At 41.2% G+C, this 26426-nt stretch overlaps 1 long non-coding RNA gene across 4 annotated transcripts in view; it reads left to right on the forward strand.

Moving 5' to 3' along the window:
- LOC123851265 (uncharacterized) overlaps positions 1–26426 on the forward strand; it is a 167438-nt gene that overhangs the window by 23428 nt on the left and 117584 nt on the right. For 3 of the 4 annotated variants that reach the window (XR_010405678.1, XR_010405679.1, XR_006792517.3), the window contains exon 2: positions 15944–16015. This is a non-coding gene — a long non-coding RNA (uncharacterized LOC123851265). Of the gene's footprint in view, positions 1–15943; positions 16016–18999; positions 20677–26426 lie in introns of those variants that run through there. The other variant, XR_010405680.1, reaches the window with a different exon arrangement.

Genomic DNA, 26426 nt, shown 5'->3' on the forward strand with positions numbered 1-26426 from the left:
GATCAATACCTCAATTTCCAGCCTCCTCTTCTTGGAGGGTAGGGGAGTGGGGCTGAAAGTTCTAAGTTTCTAATCATGGCTTGGTCTTTCTGGTGACCAGCCCCCATCTGGAGCCCACCAACCACTGCCTCATGAGTACAAAAGATACTCCTATCACTTAGGAAATTATAAGGGTTTTAGGAGTTCTGTGCTAGGAACCAGAGACAGAGGCCAATATATACATTAGCTATTATTTCACATACTCCACGTCCTTTTCACAGCTTTTCTTCTAGCCTAGGGGAAAGAGAAGTTCAGACCTGCATGTTATCCTGCCTACTGTCTAGTCTTAAAATCTCCCATGAGTAAATACTTTAACAAAAATACAAATACCTCTTGCAAGAACCATCACTTTCAGGAACATTCCAGTCTACATAGGCAATTAGAAAAACAAAAGACAAAAACAGCTCTCTTACTCTGAAAGCATATAGTCCTGCTAATAATACTCCCAATTTGTATCCCTAAATGAAAGGCTTAACATTTTAAGTTTTCAAATGCTTTACAACAGGCTGCACTTGTCTTCACAGTTGTCTCCAAGAACAGTTGATGGATTCCTGCTTGTTTACATTTTGCAGGTTCCATTTTCTTTTTCTTTTTCTTTTTTTTTAAAATATTTTACTTATTTATTTGACAGAGAGAGACACACAGTGAGAGAGGGAACACAAGCAGGGGGAGTGGGAGAGGGAGAAGCAGGCTTCCTGCTGAGCAGGGAGCCTAATTCAGGGCTCGATCCCAGAACCCTGAGATCATGACCTGAGCTGAAGGCAGACGCTTAACGACTGAGCCGCCCAGGCACCCCTGCAGGTTCCATTTTCATCTCTACTTCTAGAGACAGAACATTTGTAATAAATACCACTTCTTCAGTTTCTCAAAACACTAAACTTTCTTATCCACTGGATACTGAAATGCACATACACATATGTTCAATATGTACATATTGTGCATACATATGTATATGTATGTGTGTATGTACACACATGTATATATTACTTCATATATATATATGTATGAGTTGCGAATGTTCCATATAGATAAATATATGTATTTGCAACTTTCCCTTCAACTTCTGGTTGAGGAGGTATTGGAAAGTCTCTGGATCAATGAACAAGTATTTTGGAGGTTCCTAATGCTCCTAAATGTGTGAGCCTAACGTCTAGCTATTTCAAAACACTGGTAAAACTGATAGAGGAGTAAGGGAGTGACCCTAAATGGGGCCAAGCGGTGGGTGGCAGAATGTTCTTTCCATCCTAAACTTGTCCTTGCTGCTATAACCTTTAGTTATGCAAAAACAAAGGTTTTACACAGGGGCGTAGAAAGGAACGTTTATTGCAGAATGATGAAAGACTTTGGAAACTAAAACCAAGTCAACCAAAGGAATTTTTAAAATCCCAGTTGTTTGCAGAACATTTACTAGAGGATCAAAAAGCATTATACCCCTCAACATCCTCTGACTACCTTGTCATATTCATTATAGCACTGTCATCATCGTCATCATCATTATCACATAAGTATTGGTCTTGTTTATTAGCATTAGCCGTCTGCCAGTCACCAAACTACATGCTTTATACATTTATCTTTCAGTAACTCAGAACAGCCCTATGTGTTAGATATTATTATCCCTTTTCACAGATTAAAAAGCAGAAGTATGGAGAAAGTAATTTCCTCGCAGTCACAAACTAGTGAATGAAGTTAAAAATCAAACACAGACCCATTTAACCAGAGTCATGCTCATAATAAGCTTACCATATTCACCCCTTCCCTCAATAATTGATATTTGTAGAAGCAGATTTACCGTGAACTAGTGAAACTTAAGTTTCAGGCCCTTGATTTGTACAAACCCCTTCCAAAGCCTTGGGCATGGGGGTCCCTAATGATGTGTCCACATGCCCATGTGCCTTTGTAAAATGAGCTATCAGTTAAGATGCTTTTCCTTCTGTTCAACTCCTCCGCTGTCACACTTTCCTTTACATCATGGGGCACTGGAATGGCTGTGGACATTTTTATACTGAATTGGGGATTTGGGGATACATTTAGTTTGGGTTTTGTGTGATATTTTATGTAGTTCACAATCACTTGTGTACAGTCAAGCAATTGCTATTTATGTTGGTATAGGAATGGCTTTTAGTAATCCTCTAATCACTGATGGTGCCAACTCACCTGGTGTTGTGACATTTAAATGAAAAGAGTTAACAAGCAGTGGGGGGAATCAAAGAAAATGGAATTAGAATGAAAATTACATTTTTTTTTAAGATTTTATTTATTTATTTGAGAGAGAGAGAATGAGAGACAGAGAGCATGAGAGGGAGGAGGGTCAGAGGGAGAAGCAGACTCCCTGCCGAGCAGGGAGCCCGATGCGGGACTCGATCCCGGGACTCCAGGATCATGACCTGAGCCGAAGGCAGTCGCTTAACCAACTGAGCCACCCAGGCGCCCCGAAAATTACATTTTTGACATCTTAAACTAGTATAAGAATTCATAAATCTTAAAATTAAGCTTCTTACTATTAGCGTTAACTCATTAAACCATTAATGAAATCAGGTACAGTATAATCTCTAATACATTTTAGAGAGGTTTTTATTAAGTGATTTATATAAATGAGCATCATTTTTCTGAGTAATGTGCTTATAAGAAGCTTCATTCCCCTGTGGTACCTGATGAAGCATAAATTTGGTGAGAAAGAACCCTGGCATATGATCATATGTGAGGTGTGATGAATTTGTAACATTAGCCCTCCCAGTTTAAACTGTCAGATAAGCAGTGAGAAACCTGCCTGGCACATACTTAATGAAGCATTTGTCAAACGAATAAGCAAATGAATGAGTGAATGAATCATTAAATTTATAGGGTTTACATATCATGGGATTTACATGATCAAGACCCATTGGTTCAGAGAGGCTGAGTGATTTACTTCTTAACATTCAGTGGCAGGGTGAGACAAGGACTCAGGTTTCCTGACTTTCAATCCTATGTTCTTTTTTTTTTTTTAGGTTTTATTTACTCATTTGAGAGAGAGAGAGCACAAGTGGAAGGGAGGTGGAGGGGAGAGGCAGAGGGAGAGGGAGAAGTGGGCTCCCTGCCCATACAACCTGATCCCAGGACCTAGAGATCATAACCTGAGCTGAAGGCAGATGCTTAACCATCTGAGCCACCCAGGCACCCCTCAATCTTATGTTCTTTAATAAGATTTCAGATTGTGAAAATTTTCTAGAAGGCTTTAAAAAAATCTCTACCAATTCCAACAACTAAAAGTACCTCTTTTATATCCTAGAGAGATTGTTGTCCTTCTATGGAAAATAATTCTTCCTTAGAAAATCCAAGAAAATAGGTAGTGATTATTTTAAATATGCCTTCATGTTATCTGACCTGGTTCTGATAAACAAGATGCCAAAAGAGTCTTGGGAGGCCATTTTATTTTGTTTTATCTCATTTTATTTTATTTTAAAGATTTTATTTATTTGAGAGAGAGCACAAGCAGGGGGAGTGGTAGGCAGAGGGAGAGGGAGAAGCGGGCTCCCTGCCAAGTGGGGAGCCTGACGCAGGACTCAATCCCAGGACCCCGGGATCATGACCTAAGCCAAAGGCAGACACTTAACCGGCTGAGCCACCCAGGTGCCCCTTTTATTTTATTTTATTTTATTTTTAAAGAATGGGGTGCCCTTTAGATCAAGGGTTTTCAACTGAGGGTCTTGATCTATTAGTGGTTAGTGAAATCAATTTAGTGGCTGAAATTTTTCACTAGAATAAAAAAGAAAATATCAGATTGTATTGCCACATGGTAAGAGACTAAGTAATGTTTAGGGAAAACTTTTGTATGCAACTGGTCACAATATAATTTTGTTTGTTTTGTTTTGTTTACTGTGGGTCATGGTCAAAATTGAAAAAAACAAAAAACCCCAAAAAACTAAGGGTAGTGACCCAAGTGTCTAGAACAGAATAAGAATGTGACATCAGCAAGTTGCCTGGGTGGCTCAGTCGTTAAAAGTCTGCCTTTGGCTCAGGTCATGATCCCAGGGCCCTGGGATCCAGTCCCATATCCAGCTCCTTGCTCAGCGGGGAGCCTGCTTCTCCCTCTGCCTGCCGCTCCCCCCTGCTTGTGCTCTCTGACAAATAAATTTTTTTCTTTCTTTTTTTTTTTAAACCAAGGTCCTTTTTTTTTTTTTTAAAGATTATTTATATATTATTTGAGAGCATTTAACGATTCTGGATGAAGAAGAAAAAACAAGTAATAGTGATAACTTCTTAAATCTTTAAAATAAAGATGTGGGACTGGATCCCAGGGCCCTGGGATCATGACCTGAGCCAAAGGCAGACGCTTAACCGACTGAGCCACCCAGGCATCCCGGGTGTAGAGATTACTTAAAAATAAAATCTTTAAAATAAGTAAATAGATAAAATCTTTTTTTTAAAGATTTTATTTATTTATTTGACAGAGAGAGACTGCGAAAGAGGGAACACAGGGAGGGGCAGTGGGAGAGGGAGAAGCAGGCTTCCCGCTGAGCAGGGAGCCGGTCACGGGGCTCGATCCCAGGACCCAGGTATCACGACCTGAGCCGCAGGCAGATGCTTAAGGACTGAGCCACCCAGGCGCCCCAATTAGATAAAATCTTAATTATAAAACTGGATGGGTTAAAACAAATAATTCACCCACTAGTTTCAAATACAACTTGGAAATCTGAATATGAAATTATAATTACTATAGAGTAAGTGACCACAAAAGAAAGAAGGGTGGGAGCAAATAGTATTATCAGGTCGTATTAAACCAATTTCAGATTATTAGGGATTTGACATCTACCAATATAACTGAGAAGAAAGTAAATAAAAAGATATTAAAAATATAAAAAGTGTGGCTATTATATTTATATAAAAATACAGTTTTATGATTCCACTCTCAAGAATGCAAAGAGTTGAGTGCAGTTTTTTTGTTACTGTTTTTACTTGCTTTATCCAGTAGCAGGATAGATTTGGGTTGAAATATTCATGCTCTTTTACCTGATCCACTTTGTCATGTTGTGAAGAAGGCTGGCTAAGGATCAGAACCAGGAAAGTCACCTGGCCCACACTGGCATTGAACTTGTGGGATTATACGCATCAGATAACTCGGGGCGCCTGGGTGGCTCAGTCAGTTAAGCATCTGCCTTTGGCTTAGGTCATGGTCCCAGGGTCCTGGGATTGAGCCCTGCATTTGGCTCCCTGCTCATTGGGGAGTCTGCTTCTCCCTCTCCTCTGTGTGCTGCTCTCTCTATCTCTTTCTCTCAAATAAATAAATAAATCTTAAAAAAAAGAAAAAAAAAACAAGCATCAGATAACTCTCTAAATGGACCCACTACAAATAGCTATGAAATATATTATTATGCACACTGCCATAATTGCAGCAGCTACGTTTTCTGTTCTGATTATCTTTGCAGAGGATAAATTTCTTCTCTGTTTCAGTGTTAACAGAAAGAGGATTAAAATTGGATGGTCAGTGTGGTTAAACATGGACCAGCCCAGTGGGGGCAACAGATATCAAACAGATTCATTTTCAAACCCAAGCTAAGGCAAAACCTAAAACTCATAACAATCATATTTCCAGGTAAAACAGAAATACCTTGTGGGCTCTAGTGAGCTAACTTAAACAATAGCATTTAATAGTATATCAAATGTCCCCTGCAACAGCCATGGTTAATTAGTATAAGGCAGTAATTGTGCCAATGATAAGGAAACACCAAGATAATATCTGAATAAAGTAGTAATTATAAAGGATTTAAGAGATAACTCTATCAGAAATCATGTCATTAAACTTATTGGGGAAATGATCATTGTTGAAGCTGAATGATGCTCAGAGGTTTAATTCTCTCTACTTTTGTGTATCTTCAGAATTTTCCTTTAAAGAAGTGATAAATAAAAGTCTGAAAAAACCTAAATCACTTTTTTACTTCTGTGAAAGTAAAAATAAAGTTTTAGGTAATTGGTTCTAGAAAAAGTGAATACTACATAAGTATAACTGACCTTTACCGCAAATCGAATTCATATTCATTAAAATTTTTGCATTGATTTTTGTGTGTATATGTGTGGGCTTCAGTGCTCATAATATATGTGGCAAGTTTGAGTAAGGTGTTTTTATAAAGTGTTTATCACAATATAAATGTCAGATATTCTTATTTATTTTGAAAATTACCAGTGGCCAACATCACTGAAGCTGATAGAGGGCAGCATGGTCTTGTCATTTTAGCAAGACATCCTAAGAGATGGGCTGTGATCCCAGTTTTGCTTACTAAAGAAACAGACCAATCTAATCATTATTTAAATGACAATAAGGGTTCAACACGGTACTGGAACGGTGTGATAAAATGGGTATGGCATAATGATAGTTTTGGAGTCACACTTGGGCTAGAATCCTAGCTTGGCCACTTACAGCCGTGTGATCTTGGGCAAATTAATTTAAACTTACTAGACCAGGCTCAGTTTCCTCTTCTCTAAACAATAATAGCTAACTCAGAGGGTTGTGATAAGGATAAAATGAGATACAGCTCATTAAGTAACTAGAACAGTGTCTGGCATATGGTATGTGCAATAAATGGTGATGGTTATTATTATTATCTGCCCCATTGAATATGATATATTCTCTCCATAGTGGTAAGTAGAATGTGGAAATATCCATAGTGGTAAGTAGAATATACAAATAGAAATATTTTTCTATTGCACTAGGCATTCTAAGATAGACCATGTATGCAGGACAACCTAGCTCTTGACATGAACAGCATTATTTTTTTTTTTTTAAGATTTTATTTATTTATTTGAGACAGAGAGAATGAGAGAGACAGAGAGCACATGAGAGGGGGAAGGGTCAGAGGGAGAAGCAGGCTCCCTGCCGAGCAGGGAGCCCGATGCGGGACTCAATCCTGGGACTCCAGGATCATGACCTGCGCCGAAGGCAGTCACTTAACCAACTGAGCCACCCAGGCACCCCAATGGGTGGGTCATTTTTGCTGTCACCAGCCACATTGCTACAATGAACATCTTTGACAGAAACAGTCTTTTTTTTTTCTAAATATATTTTAATTCCAAACCAATAACATTATTAACATTCACTCATAAATCAATAACAATGCAGTGGTTACATATAAAACTTTCTTCTGTGACCTGAAGTTAGAATAAAGGACTAAGTAGCTTCAGGATTTCTTTATATAGAAACCCTATCTACCGATTATCATACTATAAAGCTGAAATAAATCCTTTCTCAAGAATCTTAACATACAGCCTTAAGTCTTTCCTGTACTCAATTTTAAGGCCCCAAAGTCAAGGATGTTTTCCCTGAGAACCCAAGTAAACTTTCTCCAATGTGACAAAATGGGTGCTCCCAGACCTTCCTATACAGGTACCTCAGTCATAGGAGTAGGCTAGACTTTTTTTTTTTTAATTTTATTATGTTATGTTAGTCACCATATATTACATCATTCGTTTTTTGGTGTTTTTTTTTTTTTTTTTAAGATTTTATTTATTTATTTGACAGAGAGAGCGAAAGAGCACAAGCAGGGGGAGCAGCAGAGGGAGAGGAAGAAGCAGGCCCCCTTCCGAGCAGGGAGCCTGATGCGGGACTCGATCCCAGGACCCTGGAGTCATGACCTGAGCCGAAGGCAGATGCTTAACCATCTGAGCCACCCAGGCGCCCACATCATTAGTTTTTGATGTAGTGTTCCATGACTCATTGTTTGCGTATAACACCCAGTGCTCCATGCAATATGTGCCCTCCTTAATACCCATCACTGGGCTAACCCATTCCCCCACCCCCCCTACCTCTAAAACCCTCAGTTTGTTTCTCAGAGTCCATAGTCTCTCAAGGTCATCTCCCCCTCCGATTCCCCCCCTTCATTTTTCCCTTCCTACTGTCTTTTTTTTTTTTTTTTAACATATAATGTATTATTTGTTTCAGAGGTGCAGGTCTGTGATTCATCAGTCTTACACAATTCACAACACTCACCATAGCACATATCCTCCCCAATGTCCATCACCCAGCCACCCCATCCCTCCCACCCCCACCACTCCAGCAACCCTCAGTTTCCTGAGATTAAGAGTCTCTTATGGTTTGTCTCCCTCTCTGGTTTCATCTTGTTTCATTTTTCCCTCCCTTCCCCTATGGTCCTCTGTCTTGTTTCTCAAACTCCTCATATCAGTGAGATCATACGATACTTGTCTTTCTCTGATTGACTTATTTCACTTAACATACTACCCTCTAGTTCCATCCATGTCATTGCAAATGGCAAGATTTTGGGTTTTTTTGATGGCTGCATAATATTCCATTGTATATATATATACCACATCTTCTTTATCCATTCATCTGTTGACGGACATCTTGGCTCTTTCCATAGTTTGGCTATTGTGGACATTGCCACTATAAACATTGGGGTGCATGCACCCCTTCGGATCACTACATTTGTATCTTTGAGGTAAATACCCAGTAGTGCAATTGCTGGGTCGTAGGGTAGCTCAATTTTCAACTTTTTGAGGAACCTCCATACTGTTTTCCAGAGTGGCTGCACCAGCTTGCATTCCCACCAACAGTGTAGGAGGGTTCCTCTTTCTCCCCATCCTCGCCAACATCTGTCGTTTCCTGACTTGTTAATTTTAGCCATTCTGGGGGTGCCTAGGTGGCTCAGTCATTAAGTGTCTGCCTTTGGCTCGGGTCATGATCCCAGAGTCCTGGGATTGAGCCCCGCATTGGGCTCCCTGCTCCGCAGGAAGTCTGCTTCTCTCTCTCCCACTCCCCCTGCTTGTGTTCCCTCTCTCGCTTTATCTCTCTCTGTCAAATAAATAAATAAAATATTTTTAAAAAAATTTAGCCATTCTGACTGGTGTGAGATGCAGGTCATTGAAGTTTTGATTTGGATTTCCCTGATGCTGAGTGATGTTGAATACTTTTTCATGTGTCTGTTGGCCATTTGGATGTCTTCTTTGCAGAAATGTCAGTGCATGTCTTCTGCCCATTTCTTGATTGGATTATTTGTTCTTTGGGTGTTGAGTTTGATAAGTTCTTTATAGTTTTTGGATACTACCCCTTTATCTGGTATGTCATTTGCAAATATCTTCTCCCATTCTGACAGATACATTCTTGACATTGAAGCCCACATTGTCCCCAGGAAGAGCCTCACTCACAGCTTCATGGTGCATTTCAACAGACTTTACTTCAGTTGTAACATTGACTGGAGCAAAGGTGACCACCATGCCAGGTTTAAGAACACCAGTCTCCACTTGGCCCACAGGGACAGTACCAATACCACCAATTTTGTAGACATCCTGGAGAGGCAGAGGCAAGGGCTTGTCAGTTGGACGAGCTGGTGGCAGAATGCAATCCGAGCTTCAAGCAGCGTGGTTCCACTAGCATTCCCATCTTTATGGGTAACTTTCCATCCCTTGAACCAAGGCATGTTAGCACTTGGCTCCAGCATGTTGTCACCATTCCAACCAGAAGTTGGCACAAATGCTACTATGTCAGGATTGTAAACGATTTTATTAATGTAGGTGCTGACTTCCTTAATGATTTCCTCGTATCTCTTTTGGCTATAGGGTGGCTCAGTGGAATCCATTTAGTTAACACCAGCAATTAGTTGTTTTACACCCAGTGTGTAAGCCAGAAGGGCATGCTCAAATTCACCAACACCAGTAGCAACAATCAGGACAGCACAGTCACCCTGAGATGAGATGTGCCTGTAATCATGTTTTTGATAAAGTCTGTGTCCTGGGGCATCAGTGATGGTCACATAATACTTGCTGGTCTCGAACTTCCACAGGGAGATATCAATGGTGATACCATGTTCATGTTCAGCTTTCAGTTTATCCAAGACCCAGGCATACTTGAAGGAGCCCTTTCCCATCTCAGGAGCCGCCTCCTCAAATTTTTCGATAGTTCTTTTGCTGATCCCACCACATTTGTAGATCAGATGACCCGTAGTGGTAGACTTGCCTGAATCTAGTTGTCCAATGATGACAATGTTGATGTGAGACTTTTCCTTTCCATTTTGGTTTAGGCTGAGTGGTGGTTTTCACAACACCTGTGTTCTGTCGGCAAACCCACTGCAAAAAAAAACTGTGCCCTTTATATTTGAGTCAGTTTTGCCCCACAACGGTGATTTCAGCCTTCAACATCTCAAACTTCTCAAAGCTCTGTTCACTCCCTTCTACCCTCTTTGGAAATAGCAAACCTACCTCCTATACAATAGAAGAAATAGAAGCCCCATTTTCCCAATAAAAAATACAAGCCTACTTCCCTCCTTCCTATTGTTACAAGAGAGAGCCCATCCTTATTGCTCTTTAAGGGTAATCCCTTAGCACCTGGGTGGCTCCATGGTTAAGTGTCTGCCTTCGGCTCAGGTCGTGATCCCAGGGTCCTGGGATCGAGCCCCGAGTCAGGCTCCCTGCTCAACGGGAAGCCTGCTTCTCCCTCTCCCACTACCCCTGCTTGTGTTCCTTCTCTCGCTGTGTCTCTCTCTGTCAAATAAATAAATAAAATCTTAAAATAAATACATAAAGTTAATCCCTCTTTGTTTAGATTCCATTCCCTCTCTCTAAAGAACATTACACTGTCAGTTATCCTTTTCTGTTCTTGTATGTTCAAACTTTCTCTCTCCTGATTAGACCCTTCTTATCAAGTTTTAAATACATTCAAGTCATCCCCAGTTTTTTTAAAAGGTCACTCAATCCCACATCCACCTCCAACTATCATCTTATAATCTTCCCTTGTGGACACACTTTTTCAACATATGATTTGTACATGTTATGTAGCTGCTATGGGTGCCTCCTCAATATCCATCTCCCCTGTTTGCTACAGAAACTGATTCTGTTAGGAACAATAATGATTCAAACTAAAGAGCTCCATTTCCCAGCTGCCCTTATAGCTAGGAGTAGCCATATGACACAGTTCTGGCCAATGATAAGTAAGCTGAAGTCAGCTGAAGATTTACAGAAAATGTTTGCTTTCCTGGTATAGGTACCAGACTTTTCCCCTTGATGTTTCTTTCTTCTGCCTATCTGAAACATTGGGTTGAGAGTTAGCAGCCATCTTGCATGCACAATGGGAAAAAAGCCACATACTGGGGATGACAGAGCATAAAGAAGGACTCTAGGACATTGGTGACATCATGGAGTCACGGCACCAGTCTTAACTGTCTCCCTCCGTCATTCTTGTTATATGAGGAAAATAACCCTATTTAGTTAAGCAACCCACTGTCATCAGGATCCATTACATGTGACCAAATGCAATTCTTAATCTATACTCTTGCTCCCTACATTTCCTCACCTTCTACTCACTCTCAAAGCATTCCATTCTGGCTTCTGGCCCATCATTCCACTGGGCTCACCAATGACCTGCATGTTGTGAAATCCAGGGGATATTTTCAGTTCTCATATTTCTTAACCTCTCAGCGGCATTTGACTCTTGTCCACGGCCTCCTCTTTGAAACACTGTCTTCCCGTGGCTTCCATGACTAGTACTCTCTGAGTTTGTTCCTTCACCTCCAGCTGCTCCCTCTCTGTTTCCTTTGTGGATTATTCTTCCTCTTCTAGCCACACTCACAGTCTCTCGGCCTCTAAGACAGATCATAGCCTTAGTCACATGCTCTTCCCTATGTTATGAATGTTCTCCTCTCCTTCCTTTTGCCGGCTTAGTCTTCCTTATCCCTCAGTTCTCCATCCATTCTTCATTTCCTCAGGGAAGCTTCCTCTGACTTCCTTGTGAGGTCATATTTCCCTGTTGTATATTCCTTCATAGCTCTTACATAGTTACAACTTTACCTTTTTTAGTGCCTACCTCAGAATGTAGACTCCATGAAGACAGGGATGGTCTACTTTTGCTCATCATTTTATCCTGAGAATGCAAAATGTTCCCCAACACATAATATGTGCTCAATAATTAGTTCCTGAATGCATAGATGGATGAATGTATAATTATATGGGGATTTATTTGCCTACCTGTTTATCACCTATCTTATTCCAGCTCCGTGAGAGAAGGAAACATACCTATTTTGTTCACAACCACATATGCATTACCTAACACATACTGCATGGCACATAGTAGGAAACACAATACATTTTTTAACGAATTACAGAATGAAAGAGAGAGACATTCCAATAGTTCTTTCCCTAACATGTCAGTATTTGGATATTATTTTACTATCTTTTCATAAAGTTTCTGGTTATAATAGAGTACCAAATACCTTTGTTGTCTCTAGAGAAGAGTCTTCTGGAAAATATTATCTGCTACCGTGTTCTCCTTACAATATGTCATGTCTAAAATAGGTCGTCTATAAAAATCTTGAATCTATACACTTCTTCCCCTCTTTGTTGCCACCACCCTAGTCAAGCTCACATATTTCCCCTGAACTGAATTTGGACCATACACCTTTCCTAAAGTATGATTTATTAAACTATATATAAACTTGGTTGATTCAGAGTTTTGACTGTACCTCAGAGCCAAGGATCATATCTGTTTATGTTATCTCCAAAGAAACCTAAATATGGCATATACATAATTTTTTATTTTGTTGTGGCAGAGAATTATTTCTGTTCAACATTTGACAAAATATTTCATTTACTTAAGGAAAAGAAGTATTTTTAAACTAGCAACAAATCTTAGTTTTCAAATGACCAAACTGAAAACATTCAAAAAAAGCCAATAACCTTTTAAGTTCCCCTACCCTCCTGCCCCATGAATTCTTAGTCATTGAGGTACCCGAGATGTTCACTGAGGTTGACAAGAAGAGTAATTTATGCAATGTGACAGATTTGAGAATGCCCCCAGCCTTGTCATCAGCGTATCTGGATTCTCCCCCTTCCACCAAGGCCAAGCACCTGTCTTTCTTCCTCGACAGATCTTCCTTTCACTCACTCATCTAATAAACGTATGTTTGTATATATCTCTTCTCTCCAGTCAGCCTGGGAAGGATGCAACCCATATATTACACATTGTTGTATCCTCAGGACCTAGTACAAAGTCTTGTTGATACAATGTTTTGCTGATGCTGATGCTTATTTTCTTTTTGCTAATAAGATTTACCGAGCACCTACTACTGTCCCAGGCACTATGTTATGCTCAGTAGGTGCTATTTTCACTGATGAGAGTTGAAGGAACTTGCACAAGTCTTGTAGTTAGTGAGTAACAGACCCAGGACTCAAACACAGGTTCCCAGATTCCAGAGCTGGTGCTCTTAACCACTAGGCAATCCTGCCTTTCATGAATATTCATAGGTTACAAACTCCAGCCAGGCTGCATTTGCTCCTAACTTTCAGAAGGCAGCAAGTGATCAGCTTTGCTTACAACCGATCAGAAGCATTTCAAGTTGTTTTCAAATGAAGTTGTAAGTCTGAAGATAATTAAGAAAGAAACCGTTTTTGGAAACAGCAGGAAGTGGTGATGTGTAGAGCCCCACTTTGACGTTTTGAAGTGCATTTAAACACATAGCTCAGGGCTATGAAAAGTCACTACACTGAGATTGCAGAAGTATTAAAAATCAAATTGCCTTATTAATTTTTTAGAGAACTGTAAATGACAACCTTTCGTCTCTGGAGAAATCTTTCCCTAAAGCTCCAAGCCTCTTGTTGACTAGGATGAATAAGTTGGCCTCCATCCTTGTCATGTATCCATTCTCTGTCCCAGAGGGTCAAAGAAAACCATCTCATTTTAAAATGTAAGCTTCATTTGTTGAAGTTTCTAGCCAGTTAAACTAGAAGCAGGAAAATCCATTTCATGTGGCATGAGAGTAGAAAGCATTTTGCCACAGTCCAGCATAATGAGGGAAGACTAGTCAAGGTTATTATTAGGTTTAATCTCTTCATCTAATTGATAAGGTCAATTAATACTCTTCCTGTCAAGAAAAAAGAAAAAAGCTTTATGAAGTCTTGACCGTTGATACTTTAACCAGCTTACCCTTTTGTATTTTGAGTGAGAGGCTCTATATCATGAACCACTGAGTTTCCTTGAAAGCTCCAGAGAATCCAACACTTGCAGAAATGTCCAGGAGTAAGATAACCCAGAGACTTGAACCTGCAGTAAAATGGAGTTTCTCCAAATTAGGCATCAGAAGCAGCAGATAAGAGCAACTGGCAACTGGAGATATCCTTGTTACTGTCTGGGCTACAGTCATGCTGGCAGAAGCTTTAACTAACTAAATTTACTTGTGAGTTCTCCAAAGGGAGTGACTGTGTTGCACCAGGGTCATTTTTCATAACATACTACTTTGCAAATAAGTTCCTAGGACCTTGTAAAATATTTGACTTCTGAACCTCAATATAAGTATTAAAATGCCAGCATGTCCATTACATATCCCAGCTACAAAAAATATGAGTTTAACTGTTCGCTGGAAATAGAAACTTCAATAATATTTATGACTTATTTGAGCATACAGTCTTCATTTTGAAAGACTTAAAGCCTCTAGGAGGTAATTAGCATCCAGTAACAACACCTTGGGATATCCCTGTTTTGGCAGCATCTGTAGCCAGATCTGGTTACAGTTAATAAACTAATACTGGAGCTGTTGACCTTAGGAGGACAGGTGTCCTCTCTAACAATAGGTCCATATTCTGGTCAATAAGGAATTTACTTGATTGATTAAATTGGCTTGAGGCCTGGTCTGTTTGCTCCGATATTGGGCCAACATTGTAGCCTCCTCACAAAGACTTAATGGAGTTTTCATCTCTTCCTCACATAATGTGCTCTGTAATTAATTGAGCATTACATTTCCTGAAAGAAATATTGTTTTATGGCTGAACACATAATACCATTCACTAATTTATTAATTAATCCAATATATATTGAATACCTCGTATGTGTCAAGTACTTGGCAGGTCATGGAGATACAAAAATTAATGACAAGGAATCTAGGGGCGCCTGGGTGGCTCAGTCGTTGAGTGCCTGCCTTCGGCTCAGGTCATGATCTCAGGGTCTTGGAATCGGGCCCCGCATCGGGCTCCCTGCTCAGGGGGGGAGCCTGCTTCTCCCCCTCACACTCCCTCTGCTTGTGTTCCCTCTCTCGCGGTTTCTCTCTCTCTCAGATAAATAAATAAATAAAAATCTTTTTAAAAAATGACAAGGAATCTCTACTAATAGCTCAACTTAGTAGCCCAATATTTGTTTGAAGGATCCAGATCTTTCTATCTATATTTTATCCAGGCAGCCCAATCTGCAAAGCCCAGTTCAGGTCTTATCTCCTCATTTATTCATTTAGGAAAACTTTATTAGGTTACCTAAACTGTGAGGCACTGGAATGAAAAAGATGAGGAGAATAAGTCTCCAAATCACCAGGAGCTTCCAGCTTTGTAGGGAGGTAAGCAACGTAGACAGGACCAGATTGTGGAAGATGTTTCAAGTCAGGCTAATCAAGGAATATGGGTTTTATCCTATAACAGTGAGGAGCTAAGAGACAGTATAAAGGAAAACAGAAGCATGGTTAAATTTCCATTTTAGAAAAATCAGTTTAACAATGACAAGGAAGAGTGGCCAGAAGGAAGGAAATCAGAGGGAGGAGAAATCAAATTCCAAAGCAATTGAAGAAATAGAAATAACAAGATTTTAATAACAAATTGAATGTGAAGACTGAGGGAGAGGATGAAGTCTAGAAAGACTTCTAAGATTCTGGTCTAAGTGACATTAGCAGCAGGAGAAAGAGAACAGGGTTAGTAGAAAAATGAGTTCAATTTTGAATGTATTTTGGGGTGCCTGCATGGCTCAATCAGTTAAGCGTCTGACTCTTGATTTTGGCTCAGGTCATGATCTCAGGGTCATGAGATCGAGCCCCGCTTTGGACTCTGCACTGAACAGGGAGTCTGCTTGAGATTTTTCTCCCTCTCCCACTGCCCCTCCCCCTGCTCATGCTCTTTCTCTCTCTCTCAAATAAATAAATCTTTAAAAAAAATTTTTTTGGAATGTGTTTTGTTGCAGGTGCCTTTGAAACATCCATGTGTCAACATCAAGTTTGCTGTTGTAAATGTTTTTCTGAAACTCATGAAAGAGGTAAGGATTCAGGACTCGTCACCTTATAGATTGTAACTGAAACATAATTACGAATGATATTGCCAGTTCTGTAGCCATCCCATACTACTCCCTAGTCTCAAATGTCTTGTACTCATCCAGCATTCATTTTTTAATTTATTTATTATTCATTAATTCATTCTTTTACTTGGTTGACTAATATAGAAGGAACTCCAATATCATACTCCTGGTGACATTAAAGATTCTGGGTGTACACAGATAAATAAGCTTTAATTCCCTACCCTAAAGGTAACCTGGCTGTTGATTATAGACTAATTCTCTAATTCTTTGTGCAACTTATTCTCTAAGAAGAAGATAAACTCTCAAAGTAAGATACTCCCTTAAGCTCCTTAAAAAAAATCCCCATAGGGCGCCTGGGTGGCTCAGATGGTTAAGCGTCTGCCTTCGGCTCAGGTCATGATCCCAGGGTCCTGGGATCGAGTCCCACATCGGGCTCCCGGCTCAGCGGGGAGCCTGCTTCTCCCTCTGACCCTCTCCCCTCTCATGCTGTTTCTCTCTCGCTCGCTCTCTAAAAAAATAAATAAAATGTTTAAAAAAAAAAAAAAATCCCCATAAAGACCTAGCACAAGTTCTGCTCTTTGTAGATGCTTAACGTGAACCTTGAGTGATAGATTATTTATTTAAAAACATGGACCACTTGGGGCGCCTGGGTGGCTCAGACGGTTAAATGTCTGCCTTTGGCTCAGGTTGTGATCCCGGGGTTCTGGGATCAAGCTCCACATCGGGCTCCCTGCTGAGCAGGGAGCCTGCTTCTCCCTTTCCCTCTGCCTGCCGCTCCCCCTGCTTGTACTTTCTTTCTCTCTAATAAAGAAAAAAAAACTTTAAAAACATGGACCACTTTAGGAGCTGTCTGGGTGGCTCAGTCAGTTAAGGTCTCAGCAGGGAGCCTGCTTGTCCCTCTCCCTCTGCCTGCCTCTCCCCCTGCTCGTGTGCACGCTCTCTCTCTCTTCCTCTCTCTCTTTCTGTGTGTCAAATAAATAAATAAAATCTTTAAAAAAAAAAAAAAGACTATTTAGAGGCCAAAGGCAGAGACCTATGACTTTTTAAAAATAAAACAATAGCATGTATACATAAAAGTAAGCTTGATAAAATTTTATAAAATGAACACATGTACATGAAACCTAGGCTAAGAAACAGATAATTACCAAAATCCCAGAAGCCCTCTTCTGCCTTCTTCTAGTTACTACACACCATGGCCACTTTCTTCCCAGGAAGCTCTCTGTCAATGCCTGAGCGTGGTATAGATGCTAGTGCCTGGACATTTCTGCCCAACGTGGGCCCCCTCTATGAGCTGGCCGAGATTTTCATGGAGCTTCTTCCTACTCTGTCCGAGGCTCTTCCTACTCAGTCCTCTTTTCTCTCCCCTCTCCTTTCCCAGGTGTCAAACCTGCATCATGGTCTAAAGATTTACCCTGTCTACTCCTTTACTCCTTTAATAGATGTTACCAGCAATAAATCTCTTGCAATTCTAACTCTGCCTTGATGTCTGCTGCCCAGAGAACCCATCAACACAGATGGTACTGGAGGTGGTCTGCAATGACAAGCTCAGTTTGGGGACTGGACCACACACCTCCCTGCTGGCTAGGAGGACCCCATTCAAGTAGTATGTGGGCACAGATAGTCTCAGATAAAAGTGGTTGTCCAATTGCTAAAAATATCACCAGTCTTGACTTGGGAGTGACATCCCAGGGGAGAATGCCCTGGTGAGATGATTCAAACCCTTTCTTTTTTTTTTTTTTTTTTTTAAGATCTTATTTATTTATTTGAGAGAGAGCATGAAAGAGCACAGCCAGGGGGAGCGGCAGAGGGAGAGGGAGAAGCAGGCTCCCTGCTAAGCAGAGAGCCCAACGTGGGGCTCCACCAGGACCCTGGGATCATAACCTGAGCTGAAGACAGACAATTAATTGACTGAGCCACCTAGGCGCCCTGATTCAAACCCTTTTAAATGCAGGCAGTCAGGGAAGGGAGAGACTACACATAAGGATAATGGAATTCGCTGGGTATTAAACAGTTGCGTTGACAGCCTGCAGAAGAAAAATTGGAAATGGAGGGCAGTTAACAGACAGTTATGGCTAAATATGAGAGCCAGCAGGCCTCTTTGGTAGCTTATAAAGTAGAAAAGCTAGTACAACCCAGGACCAAATTCAGGATTTGACAGTTAAGAGCCCCCCAAACAGTGGAATGCTCTGCCATAGCAGGTCTGTTATACCCTGGTTGAGAAAACATGGGACCCTGAAACGGGATGGGAACATCTAGGTGGATACCCTCAAAGATACTGGCTCTGCAGTCTTTCCTGGACCTTCAGAATCTACAGATGTTGCCAACCCCTCCCTGTGCAGGAAGACACTGCAGAGGCCTCTCTTCAAGGCAATAGATGCCTCCCCCCGCCCCCCACCACCACCACCACACACACACACCAGGAACACTGCCCACCTCCTCTTCTGGCTGCCAGGTTGATAATTACCCTTAAATCCCCACATAACTTACGGGGACACAGCGGACCTGATGAGGGCACTAGTGTTCCTCCCTCAGCTCATACCTGTGGCTGTAGGGGCCATCCAGTATAATCAGCTGAAGGAGAAGGAAGAAGTCCAACCTTGGTTTACAGATGGGTCAGCTCAATTGTGAGTGCAAGCTTTGTCATTGGAACTGGCACAATGGGCATATGAGCGGAGTGGCCACGGTAGCAGAGACAGAAGCTACATATGGGCCTAAAAGCATGGACTCCCACTTATCAAAGCTGGCCTCACTATCACCGCCTCTGAATATCTAAACTGCCAGCAACAGAGACCAACACTCAGCCCATAATATGGCTCTATTCCTTGAGGAGACCCACTGGTAATAAGTAGACTAACTGGGCCCCGTGGACCCCAGATGACACAGTGATTCATTCTCACATAAATAGACACTTACTCAAATATGGATTTGCTTTTCCTGTCTTCAAGAGCTGCAGCCATTACCACTTTCCAAGGGCTTACAGAGTGATCCACAGTCATGGAATCCCACATGACAGCGTCTGACCAGGGGACCCTGTTCTGAACACAGGAGGTATGGATATGGGGCCATGACCTTGGGATTCACTGCAGCATCCAGAAGCTGCTGACCTGGTAGAGTGATGGGATGACCTGCTGAAAGCATAACTGAAATGTTACCTTGGAGACAAGACTCTTAATGACTGGGCACTCCTCCGGAATGCAGTCTATGCACTGAATCAGAGGCTTCTAAATGGTACTGTGTTCCCGGGAAGAAGAAAACTGTTGCCTAGGAATCAAGAAGTGGAAGCAGGAGGGGTTCCACTTACCATCACTCCAGTGACCCACCGGAAGATTTTATGTTGTCTATCCCTGCAACTCTGGGCTCTCAGGATTAGAGGGCCTGATAAGGGGATGCACTCTTGCCACTGGGCACAGTGAACTACAAGCTGTGGCTGCCACTTGGGCACCTTGGATTCCAGCAGGCCAGAAGAGTCACCATCTTGGCAGAGGTCATTGTCCCTGATCAGCAAGTAGAGGCAGGGCTCCTGTTACACGATGAGGACAGGGAAAAATATGTGTAGAATTCAGGTGACCCACGTGGGTGCCTCTTGGCACTTTATTGTTGAATTGCAAACTTGGGTGGACGAGTGCAGCAATCCCGGCCTAAGAAGAATATGGTTAACAAAACTCAGACCCCTCCAAGTGGAGCAGCTGCTCCCTGGATCTGTGGAGAGAAGTAAATCTATGCGGCACAAGGGTGGGCTGTGGCAACCACGGATGGGTGTGCTGTTCAAATGTCCCTTCAAGAAAGAACTTAGTGAGCAATTGCGAGAGGAGCAGTTTACTGATAGCCTCAGGTTACAGCATCTTTGGGCTCTGTAGTTTTTGAGCTGAGGCCAGGCTTTTCCTCAGCCAGCCCCAGCCAATGATTGAGCATGTGCCCAGCACTCTCTCTTACATTTGGGAACTTCTCTACCCGAACCCCAACTGTAGGGTTCCAAAAGGAGAAACCATGCCCTTCTATGTCCTGGCTCCCACCACCAAAGTTGATTGGTCTAAGCATGGGTGCCTAATTGAAGATAGGCGGTCACTCATAGTCCTTCCCTTGGATTTTTTTTCTTTCTTTCTTTTTTTTTTTTAACTGTAACTGAGAAAAGAGTGTCTCTAGTGGGGAAGGTGTAAGAGGTAGACTCCGGAGTTATTGGTTTCTGGCCATGTGAAGAAGTCCATCTACAGTGAGAATGAAGTCAACACACAGAGAAGTTCAAAGACAAGAGACAGAGAGTGCTTGCAGCATTCAATTGCTTGAGGTCCACCTGTATCCGGCTCTTCTAGGTTTGATTGTTTTAACCTTTTCCTTCTATTGGGTAAGATAGTCTAGTATGTTTCCAATAAATAATCTGATCGGAATCAGACATCCATGATATGTGATCGCCTAAGAGGTTCTGGCATTTAGGAGTATCCTATACCTATTTTATATTAAAAGGTAACATTGACAGAGTTGAGGGTTTATTATGTTCCGAAGAATGGTCTAAGCACTTTACATATCTGAATTCATTTAATATTCTCAGCAACAATGAGTCTAACCTAATGTCCTCTATTGTTTTCCCCAATTTACATATAAAGAAATCGAGGCTACTTTATTTTAAAATAAAAAATAAATAAGGGATTCCACCACATGTCCTTTTAATAAGGGCTCCAGAGAGCCAACTTTAGAGATGTACAATCTTTAGCATTTTAGTCTCTCACCTAGTGATGACAGCTCTGATTTATGGCCTGAGCAAGACAGGTTTGCAGCTGCAGATCCCTTCAACTTCTTAGAAAGGCATGTTTTTTTTTTTATTATTCTTATGTTAATCCCCATACATTACATCATTAGTTTTAGATGTAGTGTTCCATGATTCATTGTTTGTGCATAACACCCAGTGCTCCATGCAGAATGTGCCCTCCTCAACAGAAAGGCGTGTTTTTAAGAATAGGGAGAGTAGGGGCATCTGGGTGGCTCAGATGGTTAAGCGTCTGCCTTCGGCTCAGGTCATCATCCCATAGACCTGGGATCGAGTCCTGCATCGGGCTCCCTGCTCAGTGCAGAGCCTGCTTCTCCCTCTCCCTCTGCCATTCCCTCTGCTTGTGCTCTTCTGTCTATCTCTCTGTCAAATAAATAAATAAAATCTTAAAAAAAAAAAAAGGAATAGGGAGAGTAGCTTTACAGTAGTCCCCCGTTATCTGCTGTTTTGCTTTCCACAGTCTCAGTTACCCATGCAAGCAGATGATCCTCCTTCTGACAATCATCAGAAGGTTAATAGTCGCCTAATGCTGGGTCACAAGCCTGTGTTATTCACCTCACTTCATCTTATCACATAGGCATTTTATCATCTCAGTTATCACAAAAAAGGTGAATACAGTACAATAAGGCATTTTGAGAGTAAGACACATATGCACACTTATATAACTTATTATAGTATATTGTTATAATTATTTTATTGTAGTATCTCTTACTGTGCCAAATTTATAAATTAAACTTGATCATAGGTATGTATACATAGGGAGACACATAGTATATAGGGTTCTATACTATCTGTGGTTTCAGGCATCCACTGAGGGTCTTGGAACATATCCCTCCCCAATATGGGGTCAACTATATAAATAAGCAGAACTGATAATTTCCTATATGTACACATTTTGGAACCATAAAACCGGGATTCAAGGTTTGACAACTATGAGTACTAATATGGTCAGAACATGTAAGTGGAGACAATCCTGGAAGAATGCCACTGGTACCTATCAACAGAGACTCCTAGAAGGCCAAATACCTTCATCACCAAGGCTTGAAATACAATGACAGTGAGTCACTTCTTCATATGAAACATCCACATGACCTCTCCTGTCTTTTAAAATTGAACACTCTGGAGGGGTATAACTGGGTACTTAATACCTTCCCTACTTCAAGGGTGAGAAGAATGGAGGGGAAGAAAGAATGGAGAGACCTAGAGTAGTAAAAGGCAGGGAAATGCCTTCCAAACCCACCACTTAATGGAAACTTCTGTTAGTGCCAGGACCCTGCCTCTAGAACAAGGCTGTCCAACAGAAATATAATGCTTGCCACACATTTAATTAACATTTTTCTAGTAGCCACATTAAAATTTGTTTTCTAAAAACAGGTGAAATTACTTTTAAAAATATAATTATTTGAACCATCATATCAAAAATATTATCATTTCAATATGTAGCCAATTAAAAATTAATAAGCTATTTTACATTAATTTATTTTATATGTCTTTGAAATCTAGTGTATATTACATGTTTAGCAAATAACAATTCAGATGCTCACTGTACTTAGATTTCACAAAATTTTAAATGGAAAGAGTAGTTTCATAGACTAAGCTGTTCAAAACATACTTAAAATTTTCCAATAACTGAATCAAGTATCAGTTTTTAAATTTAAAATTAAATAAAATTTAAAATTTGGTTTTTCAATCCCAGTAGCCACATTTCAAGTGCTCATTAGCCATGTGTGGCTAGTGACAACCATATTAGCACAGATAGAGAACATTCCACCAGTGCAGAAAGTGTTATGGGACTATGCAGGTCTAGGTGGTTCTAGCCTTTAGTGTAAACTTAATTCACTACTTAGCCGGACAGAGTCAGGGAAGTAGGTTAGTACACAAAACAGATTCCTTAACTTCCCAGAAGCCTTGAGATGCCTCTCCCTTGACTCTCAAACTGACTTCTCTAGGTCCCTTCTCTCACTCCATCCCCCCTCCTTCAAGCCAGTAAAGAGCAAGGACTCTGGAGTCAAAGATCCCAATTTTAATCTCAGCTCATCACTTACTGGTTGACTTCCCACAGGTTAATTAACTTCTCTGAGCCTTAGTTTTCTCATTAATAAATTGGTGACAGTATTTTAAAGGATTGTTGTGAGTAGTAAGAGAGGTAATGTGCACAAGACATTTAGCACACTGCCTGCCACACAGAAAAAAGAATAAATGGTAGTTATTAAAAAACTAATTCTCTGTATACGCTTTGTATATGTCTCCACCACTCTCTGCCATCCATGCCTGGTTATTCCTTGGTATTCTTAAGCAGGGCAGGAGTTAGTGAAGATGGCAGTGAGAAGTAGAGAAGGACCTGAGCATCTGGGTACTGGCATGCACCCCAGCTCAGCCCAGTGGTTGATTTCTGAACACTGGTTGCTGCTACTGTTATCTTCAGCTCTTCCCTCCCCCTTATCTGTTCAGATGGCTTTTGCTCTGGAACTCCAAGTCCTACATGCCCCCCCCTCCACTTTCTACTCTGAACTGGAACAAATGATTAACCACACAAAGCAGTCATCAACACTCTTTCCAAGGACATCAATGACCTCATTAAGTCCAAGCTAAGGGGCACTTTCTCCTCGACCTCTGCAGTATGTGACACTGTTGCTTCTCCCTCCTCATCCTGGTTCTCCTCTAACATCCTACAGACATTCCTCCTTCTCCTCCTCCTCCTTTTCAAAGGCAAATCTCTTTACTGCTCTCTAGGCCTGAGCCTTCCCAGCACGATCTCATTTACTCCTAAGCTCAGTTCTCCTAAACTGATGGCTCCCAAACCTGTACTGCCAGCTTCCACTTCAGCTTCAGGCCCAACCTACTGCTCCCTGCTGGCCCCTCCTCCCTCATGACCCACCTCTGAACTCAGCCTTGTTCCCCTCAAACCAGGTTCCCTGGTTGCTGTCAGTGGGGGAAGAGAACACACACTGACTCCAAGCTCCTGTGGCCACATCCTGTGCTGCGTACTTCCTTTCATCTTCACAACAACTCTGTGAGGAAGGAACTGTGATCTACATTTTACATATGGGGGAAAAAAGACTCAGAAGAAGAAGAAACCAAAATTAGGTCTGTCTGAATCCATACTCCATTTTCTTTCCAATCCATAGGGCCACCTCCCATAATTCATTCAATGAATTGATGCTTTCTGCCAGGATGGGTAATATACCATCTACCCCCAAACAGTTTGCAGTTTAGTGAGAGAGACAGAAAAGATACAGGTAAATTCAATGGTGTGGCAGTGCTATGATCGGATCCAATGGGAATGTGCAGAGGGGAACCTACCTCAGGCTTTGGGGTCAGAAAAAGCTGCTACCAAAGAGAAAATATCTCTGCTGAATCAAGAAAGACTAGTAAGAATCACAAAGGAAGAGACTGGGGTAGGAAGCATGATCTCAGGCAGAGGGAGTAATGAGAGCAAATGCCTGAAATCCGGGGAGAGAGAGTTGGGAGGCTGCAAGCAGTTCAGTGTGGCAGGAGCCAGACCAGAGGCAGCGTGAGACAGAGGTGATCAAGGCCAGCTGGAATCTAGGTTGAGGGTACAGGAAGCCATTAAATCCTTTTAGCAGAGGAGAAGCAGGTTCAGATCTGCATATGAGAAAGAATCACTCTGGCTGGAAGGTAACCAATGGACTCTAGAGGGAACCAAAAAGGAGAGGGCAGGGAGAACAATTAACAGGCCACGGCCACAGTCCAGGTAGGAGATGATGACAGTACAAATTAAGGTAATGGCCCCCTAGATAAGGAGGGGTAGAAAAAAATCCAGGATGGAGACTGCATGGGACTTTGTGTTTGATTAGATGTTATTAGATGTGGAAGGCAGCTAAGGAATCAAGGATAATATTCATATTTGGAAGTGGGCAACTATGTGGATGGTACAGTCATTAAGAGTGAGAGATACACAAGAAAGGACAAGTATGAAGGAATGTTGATGCATTTCACTTGAGACATGTGGAGGTGAGGTGCCAGTGAGACACCCAAATCCGGATGTCTGATAGACAGTGGTCTATGGGTTTGTAGCTCAGGAGAAGGAACTGCAGGGGTAGAGACAGAGGTTTGAGTTTCATCAGTGGTAACTTAAGCAATAAGAGTATATGAATACTCCAAAGATACATCTAAAACTAATGATGTAATGTATGGGGATTAACATAAGAATAAAAAAAAAAAGAATATATGAATACTCCAAAGAGATATAAAATGAGAGGAAAAGCAGGTTGAAGAAGGAACTGAGACAAACAAACATTTAGGAGTTAAGTAGGAGAAGAAAGACCTTAAAGGAAATGGAGAAGAAGCCAGTGAAGCAGGAGGAAAAACAAAAAAAGTGTAGTCTTGTGGAAGCAAAGGGAGGATAGGAGTAGAGGTAAAGATGCTGACAGTATAACTAGTTCCAATAGTAGGGAGGTTATGGGTGCACTTTTTGAGAGCAATCTAAGCCAGTCTGCAGGGGGTTGAGGGAAGACTGGATGGTAAGCAAATGTAGATGGTGAACACAGAAAACTCCTTCAAGTTCGAGCTCCACGTTGGGTGTAAAGATTACTTAAATGAATAAAACTTTTAAAAAGAAAAGAAAAAAACTCCTTCAAAGTATCTATTTGCACTAAGTTCACTGTAAAGATTAAACGAGATGGTGAAAGTAAAGCAATTAGCACAGTGCATGGCACATAACAATAATTCAGTAAATGTTAGCTACTACTACTATTATTATATATTAATGAATATATCTTGGGGTGGTTGGTTGGCTCAGTCAGTTAAGTGTTCAACTCCTGATCTCAGCTCAGGTCTTGATCTCCTAGTGGTGAATTTGAGCCTAATGTGTGGAGCCTAGTTAAAAGGGAAAAAAAGGAATATATCTCAAGGAAGAGGAGAAGACAGTGGTAAGCCATGAGATGTAAGTTTAGGGAGGATTTTTTTTAAGGCCTCTCTCTTTACCATATGGAAAAAAAAGGAAAAAAAAGTTTTTAAAACCTCATTAAAGAAATACATGCAAATGGTTAAAAAAAAGCAACAATCCTCTGAGCCACTCTTTGCCAGTCCAGAGGCAACCACTTAGAACTGCTTCTGTGTTATGGTAACCTCCTTATCACTAATTAACCTCATAATGACTGTTTCTTGATTTATCAGCCTTAGACATTATCTATTAACTTCCTGCTATGCTAAATGAGAATTTAGTTCACTTATACTTCTCTCTTCTTTTTTTTTTTTAAAGATTTTATTTATTTATTTGAGAGAGAGAATGAGAGCGAGAGAGAGCATGAGAGGGGAGGGTCAGAGGGAGAAGCAGACTCCCTGCCGAGCAGGGAGCCCGATGCGGGACTCAATCCTGGGAGTCCAGGATCATGACCTGAGCTGAAGGCAGTCGCTTAACCAACTGAGCCACCCAGGCACCCTACTTCTCTCTTCTTTATCATCGAAAGTGGTGGTGTCACCATCTATCCACTGGCCACAAAACCTACATAAACTCTATTTTTCATTCCATTAATCACAGCATTTCTTGACTCCCTACATTTAAGATGAGGATGTTAGTAGCCTAGTCTTCTCACCACCTCTCAAGGGGAGAGGTTTGTTTTGTTTTGTTTTTTAAATGTGAGAGAT

Source organism: Mirounga angustirostris, unplaced genomic scaffold, assembly GCF_029215605.1.
Source record: "Mirounga angustirostris isolate CCGP_5_RB_7025 unplaced genomic scaffold, mMirAng1.0.hap1 SCAF_10, whole genome shotgun sequence".
In the NCBI taxonomy this organism is placed as follows: Eukaryota; Metazoa; Chordata; class Mammalia; order Carnivora; family Phocidae; genus Mirounga; species Mirounga angustirostris.